Here is a 7,600-nt window from a genome sequence, read left to right as displayed (position 1 = left end):
TGGTATTCTTTTCCCTCTATAACTATAAACTGGAAACTTCACTCATGTGGGTATGGTGTATTAGAAGACCAGGTTTTCATTCTTCTTAACTTCCCATGTAATCAAAAGAACCTAATGAATTCAAGTTGCCTGTAACATTTTGTGTGTTTCTGAGTTGAAACCAAATTCCCAAACAATCATGTGAACAATAATGAAATTCAGGCAAAGAGGCTCAGTTTTCCCATTGTTAGGAAAGAGACTCTTACGGTGAACTCCTGGGTTCTACTCCTTGTGATTTGAGACAACATAAAATTTAACATTTATTGACTGCATTTTAATATACAAATTATTTCAAAGACCTTGAAGAAATGTAATGGCTGAATTGAGTTTGGGAATAGGACTTATAGAATTACATAATACTTTCATTCTCCCATGTTAAAAACCATACAGCACCCCCTACAGATTACAGTTTAGTTGTAGAGATGATACAATAAAAGAGTCTCTCATACTTCCGTATGAGAATTTAGGTACGGTGAGCAGAACATAATTATACCAATTGGAATTTTGCCAGAAGCTGGGGATTAAAAACCCTTAGTGTTATGAAAAGTTCCATGGGATGTTTAATGACTAGAAATAGCCAGAAGCTTAGATTTATGACATCCAAAAATAGTACCCCTAGTAGGATTAGTCTACTCAGGTCATGCTGGGGCACAGTTTGGGCAATAGTCAAAAAAACTCATTTATTGAATCATAAACATAATTTCTAGCAGCTCTGTGTTGGAGATTGGTATTCAAGCACTACTTACCAACTTTTAGCAGCTTCTTTGGTGTAGCATCCCACTGGCACTCAATAAATGCACAATAATGAAGAAAATGTCAGATGGGCTTGAATGATAATAATGATAGTATAGCAGGGCAAGGACCACAGTTGACTTTACAAATCAGTGATGGAGATGGTTCCACATGTGATGTGATTTCAAAGGCTATGGAAAGACACAAAATATCACCTTGGTTTGGCTTGCTGTTGCCTGCAATTTCACAAAGGCAATTTTATTCTTTTTGATTAATGCTCAATTCCCATTTTAAAGCATATATACTTGAAAAAGTTAATACATAAAATTTAGTTGTCATTTAAATCACAGTATAACATGAGATTTTCACATCCTGTTCTAAGGAGTTAGGGTAAAACTCAAGAGTAAAGAATCTTTAAGAATGACGATATTGGGTGAGTGAACCCCCAAGGAGGAAATGTTTGCAGAAAGGAAAGTATGGGGCCAATAAAGACAAATTTCTCCACCCTCATTGTTATGAACTGAATTGTAACCATCCCACTCAATTTGTCTGTTGAAGCTCTAATCCCCATTACTTCAGAATGTGACTCATTTGGAGACAGGGGCTTTAAAGAGGTAACTAAGTCAAACCTGGATTGTTAGAGTGGGATCTAATCTAATCTGACTGGCCTCCTTATAAGAAGAGGAAATTTGGAAACACTGAGAGACATGAGGTACATGTACCCACAGAGGAAAAACCATGTGTGGACACAGCAAAAAGGCAGCCATCTGCAAGCGAAGGAGGGAGGCCTCAGAAGAAACTGAATCTGCCGACATCTTGAACTTGGATCTCTAGTCTCCAGAGCTGTGAGAAGATAAATTTCTGTTGTTTGGCAGCCCCAGCAAACTAAAGCACTTACCCTTTGTCAGAAGGAAGGCATCTAGACTGCTAGTTAAATCTTTCAGATTCTTTGAGGCTGAGGCTTTTATGGAAAGTGGTTCTAATCTTTCTTGCCCTGGAGAAAAACCCAGTGGATCAGGTTCATCACCTTACATTGATTTTGTATGGCATGATTTAAACTCAAAACATTATCTGGGCCTTCATAATATACTAGAGTGAAAAGAGGCGTTGAGCAGAAGTTAAGTTGGGAATGGCTAACTATGGAGCTTACCAGGTTTATTATCAAGAGGGAGTCGGATAATTCATTTGTACTGGTAGCCATGGTTTGTGGGCCAATCCTCCACATTAATGATGAGGTGCCTGTATCTTCACTACTTAAAGACCATAGGCAATTTGCCACAATAGCCCTCTGTTGGGCACTTCTGATGTATTAAACGAATTTTGGTGAGAGGATTTCAAAATAGTCTTTTGGGGCTATGATAACTTTGGTATCAGCAAGCAATGAAGGGCCTCCTGCATTAATATTATTTAATGTAAATGTAACTACAGTAACAGCAAGTCAGAATAGTCGTGTTTAGTAATAAAACTGCAGCTTTTTAAAAACGCCAACTATTGATGTTCTGCTTGTGGAACCTGGGAGTCTTGAGGGCAAGGATAATTTATACTTGCCAAATCACTGAGAGAAAATTCCAACTATGTGGAAATGTAAATATTCAGTATAAGAAAGGATAATTAGGGATAGGCTAAATATTTACCCAGTTCTTTTCTTTTTAAATCACAAATGCGACTTCTCCTGTTGGTTTAAGTTTTTCTAATAGGAGATGGGTTGGGAAAAAATGGGGAGGGGGTAGTGTCTTTCTTTTCCTAACCAAAATCCTGCAGCCATATAGTCATAAAATCCAGTCCCCTTTCATTTTTGACTTTGAAACCTATTCCCCAATTATTTTATTTTACCAAGATACTGCTAACAAAATTTAGTATGTTGCATCAAAACTATTAAAGATATAACGTTGAATATGAATATAAACAAATATAATTTTAAAAGCAAATTAAGTGGCAATTAAGTAGAATGTGAACAAATTATTTGGAAAAAATCTGCAGAAAATTAGAAGTGTTCAGACATTCAAATGTTCAAGAACTCCTGTCACCATTTTAAAAGAATCTTGAACAGAAGTGCAAAGAAACAACTGTATTGTGGGAGAATTGTCATACAAAGAGCTTCATGCAAAACTTTTTCTTTCTGTGGTTCTTTTCTTTCCCTTTATTCTTCCCTTGATTATATTCTCATGAGGACAGTTTCAAAGGGAATTCTTTTCTCGAGAAGGAAGGTTTTAAAGAAAACCATTCTATCAGTCATGGTCCAGGCAGGAAAACAGAAACCATTCTAGGTATCTCAAATGGAAGAAATTTAATAGAGGGAGATGGTTACTTAGATGATGGAAGTGTTGACAAGGTGATGGTGAGGCAATCCAGAAATTAGAAATAGTGGAAACCACCACCACCCCAATGGTTGGAGGAATGCAAGGAGTAGGTATTGTTTTCACAGCTCAAAGATGAAATGAGGACCATCCTTGGGAAACCAGGACCTGGGTGGCTACTCTCCTACTGGAACTATGACCACCGATGGAGGAGCTTTTCCAATGAAACCAGAATCAAAGAGAAGATAGAATCATTACCAAGAGTGAAAGTGAAAGCAGAGAAAGAGCAGAAAAACATACCCAGACTCATCTCCTTTTTTTTCTCCCAGGCTTCTGCCACTGCCTCCCTTGACCCGATCTATCAAAATGCAGTTGGCTGACAAGCCTGGGAAATGTAATTCCCAGAGACACAAAGCAGAGTAAGGGAAAGTTGGGTAACAGATGAAAAGCAAACTGACAAAAGAGGCACACACAAAATGGAAGTAGTTTGTTAGTTTGTGTTTCTTCTTATTCAGTTTAGTCTAGTTTCCTCAAGGCCATGGTACACTGAAAGTCACTTGGGGAGCTTATGACAACTGTAGATCTTTTTCTTTTTCTTTTTTTTGCTATGAGATATTCAATGATATAAGTAAAGTCCCTCTGGGCCTCAGAATTGGGAATTCACTGAACACTAATGTGGTAGCTGATACATGGGAAGCAGAGTCTGAGGAAACCAAAACGGTACTTATTATTGACATTTGAGTTTCAGACCCAGACTCTGAATATTCTTTGGAATATCAGCTTCCAACTTGTTACATGACATTTCAACTTTCGCAATTTTGTGCTAATGAACTCCTTTATTTCTGCCTGTCTCATTAGGACACTCCATGCTTTCCAGAAATGCAAGTGAAGTTTAATAGAGATAAAGCCATTCCACTGTTGCTGCTATGATCAAGAAGCTACAATCAATCTTGTTTTCTTCAAGCATGTCATAAAAAGACCCTTTTCCTTCTGATTAGCATTCTTGAACACAGTACAGCTGATGACTTGCTTGAAGTCATTCACTGTAGGGATGCAGCACCTACTGCACGTGATAAAGCGACATAAGGCATATGAACTGCTCATTACAATCTAATTAGTTTGGGCTTTTCATTTCATTTTATGTCCTGAATTGAACCTGATTCAATATGATTCTGAGCTGGAGTTCATCACGTCTTCTCCCTGGCAATGCAAGTTCATGGTGTTTGCTTGCAAGATTCACGGTTATAGAAATGGTTCTTCTCTTTTTGTAGGAACTGCTTAGAAAAAAGCCATTAATATAAAAGGACTGAAGCCTTTGCTGTTACATTTTATTCTGTGAGAGATTTCAGTTTCACCTACCACACATCACAGTTGTTGAAGTATTTCAAGAAGTTTTGACCATTATAATAAATGGACTTACCTGATTCATAGGTACACTTCCTTGTAATGCAATGAGAGCAATAGTCCTAGCCCTTGGAGTGCATTCCAAAGAATGCCTAAAAAAATGAGGAAAACCTAGATTAGTTTTGTTAATGAACTCAATTACATTAGAGGCTTCTTGAGAGCAAGATGTTTTTCATTTTGGGGTCATTTCCAATAACTTTCTGTGTCTCCAACTCTCAGGTAGACAATGTAGGTAGACTAAGTACTCATTGGTTTACCTGATTTCAGTATTTTAGGGGTTGTAGGAAAAGGATGACTGCCATTCTTTTGGAAGACACACACATGTTGTGTGTCTTTATTTTTGGTACAATGGGGATCCAGACATCTGCTTTTTTAACTTATTCCTAGGACGGTTATCTGTATCCATCAGATTCAGTCACAACATTTTTTAAGTTTGAGAAATCATTTAATATGGGTAATGCTAATACAGTCCTAAGTATATTTTGTTTGCTACTCACCTGAGCTTTAAAAATTTGTTGCATCATCTGGGAAGTAAATATTGTGTTTTATAGTCACCTTATAAAATACGTTAGAGCTTTGCAAAACATTGCCCCTTGGTTCCACGCCATGGAACTGCGTTGTAGATGAGGCCTTCCGGACTGAATAATACAATGATTTTGGATAAAGTATATTTCCTCCATGTTACTAAGTTTACCCTGCAAATAAAAATAGAGAGAAATAGTCACACATACCCATAGCTTTGTTGAGAGGATATATTTAGATGATAGATGTCAAATTCCTAGAATTACATCTTTCACAAAATATATGTTCACCATGTTGGTTTTCTTCTCACCTCCCTGCTTTGGAGCAATGTAATTTAATCAGGCTCCTACCCTAAATACCATGGTGACACTCCTTATGGTTCTGTTGATCTAATTCCTAAAATCAACTATGCTCTGCCCAAAATATTTCTTGCATGATGGAGGGGTTTGCTTAATTAATTCAATTTTTATTTCATAGCTGATGACTATCATGTTTATTACCAATGAACTGAGCTTTACTGTTGATTGGATATTTTGAGTGTACTACATAAACCTTTTTTCCCCTTTTGAAAGCCCCTAGAGATGGTACCATTTTTATGATATTTACTGACCCCCTGGTAGAGAAACTAAACTAGGTGAATATCTGCTTTGTTTATTTAGGTTTTATGCCTTAACTGATGGTTCTTTATTTCTGCAATAATTTGTTGAAAGCTTATGGTTAGAGGGTATGTAACCTTTAATTCAGCGATTGTTAGCAGTTTTGTATGCCAGAGAGAGAGTCTGAAATTTTCAGTAGGCCATGGACTCTTAATAGGGAATCTTAATTGTTCCCTTAGTACTCGAAAGCCATCATGACATCTGAGTTATATACATTTTCTTATGCATAACCTTCAGCTCAACATTGAAGTAAGGCATAAGGCATTTGTTTCACACTTCGTACAAGAGGAAGTGAGTTTTTTTTTTTACTTACATTGTCAAGGATTCTTAAGGGATTGGTCTTGGTTAATTAGCAATTAGTAAAATGAGTATCAAGCTCCTGATAAAATATTGTTAGGGAAATTGGGAAACTGAAGCTTACCCAAGCCACTAGCCCAATCTTTAGGGAAGAGAAGGATGTAGGAAGAGAGGGAATCAAGGAGCCAGGGGTGCCCAGAGCTGTGTATGCTGCTATAGCTGCCCGTGTCCTCTAGCACATTATCCTAACCATTCTCTTTCTGCCCGAAGCACAGTTCTAAGGCCCATGAGACTGGAAAGAACTCAGAAATTACGACTTGATTAAAGACTACTGAGATGTTCATATTGGAAATAGAAAATGATATTATGAAAATTGATGTGCTCTTCTTTGTTTATAAAGACAGTATGATTAACTCGCCATCATTTGCATTTGAGCTGACGGCAGGTTTAGGCTGAACTGTCTACACTCTGGTGTAAGGGAATGAATTTGGCAGGCAGTTAAGTACAAGTGATGCTGTCCATGTGATGAAATAGAGCTGAGCCAACTGCCTAACATGGAGTTGGAGCTGGTGACCCTGGCAACCTGAATGGGATGAGCATGCCCAACACCATGTAATAATCAACGTGGCTCTTCATCCATGTGTTAAGGGATATGCATGTAATGTTTTTCAACCTTAGATCCACACAGTTGAAAAATAGAGTGAAATAAAATCTTTGGAGGGCATTGGCCAGTTCCAGTGAACGAACTGTGGTTTGAGGACTTAGAGAAGATTTTATCTCTGACTCTATGTTTTCACTTATGGACTCCATTGAAGAAGAAGGTCCCTTCTTTAATCCTATTGCTCACACTTTCTTCCATGAGAATGAATTTGGAGAGACATGGAGAAATGAGGTGAATTAGGAAGTGTCTTATGGTTTAACAGCTGAAAAATAGGATATGCATTTTATTCAGTCGTTTCTCTCAGACATTTTTGGCCCCACTTTAATTAAATTTATTAGATATAACTACATTTATAATTGGAATGATATGCCAAAATATATAGGTTTCAAATGATGATGATTTTTATATCAAATTCTTCAGTCTAATTCTAATTCTAATTCTAGTTAAATGGCAGGTGACTCTAGGAGAGAGAACATGAATTTTTCAAGGGAGAGCAGTGCAGCTTTACAACCTGACCCTACCACTTAACTGATTTTGTCACCTTGATCATTTAACCTCCATGGGCCTCAACTTTCATTCTCTATAAAATGGGAATAATGCTACTTATATCTAAGAGTTGTGTGTGGACAATCAAATAATGCATGCGAAATACATGGCAAATAATACATATTCAGTATTAGCTTCTTACCTTTTCCTTTCCATGTCCAATTTTTTCTTACACAACTGTGTTTATAGTGTTCCATACACAAATTCTCCTTTGCATCTTCACCGATGGGGAATATTTTAAGAGGGCAACTATATTAAAATTCATTTTTAGAATCTTCATCCTAACCATGCCTTTCTTTACTTAGAAGGCTCCAGTTTTCAATCTAAGAAGATCCTGAGTTCTGTGAGATCTGTTGAAATTTTATTTCTATCTTAGTAGCTGGAGTCATCCCCTGATGAGTTTTAAGTGATTGGGACATCAAATGAAAATGAGTTTAGAAAACTAT

The 7,600-nt window shown here is 37.1% G+C and overlaps 1 long non-coding RNA gene across 1 annotated transcript; it reads right to left on the bottom strand.

Moving 5' to 3' along the window:
- Positions 1–802: 802 nt before the first annotated feature.
- LOC102148556 (uncharacterized) lies at positions 803–5,167 on the bottom strand. Its single transcript, XR_002801419.2, has 3 exons — positions 4,970–5,167; positions 4,489–4,564; positions 803–962 (listed from the first exon to the last, which is right to left on the bottom strand). It is a non-coding gene; the product is annotated as an uncharacterized lncRNA (long non-coding RNA).
- Positions 5,168–7,600: the final 2,433 nt, after the last annotated feature.

Source organism: Equus caballus, chromosome 18 (assembly GCF_041296265.1).
Source record: "Equus caballus isolate H_3958 breed thoroughbred chromosome 18, TB-T2T, whole genome shotgun sequence".
Classification (NCBI taxonomy): Eukaryota; Metazoa; Chordata; class Mammalia; order Perissodactyla; family Equidae; genus Equus; species Equus caballus.
The sequence above is the reverse complement of the archived record's forward strand: the minus strand, read 5'-3'. Positions and strand labels throughout refer to the sequence as shown.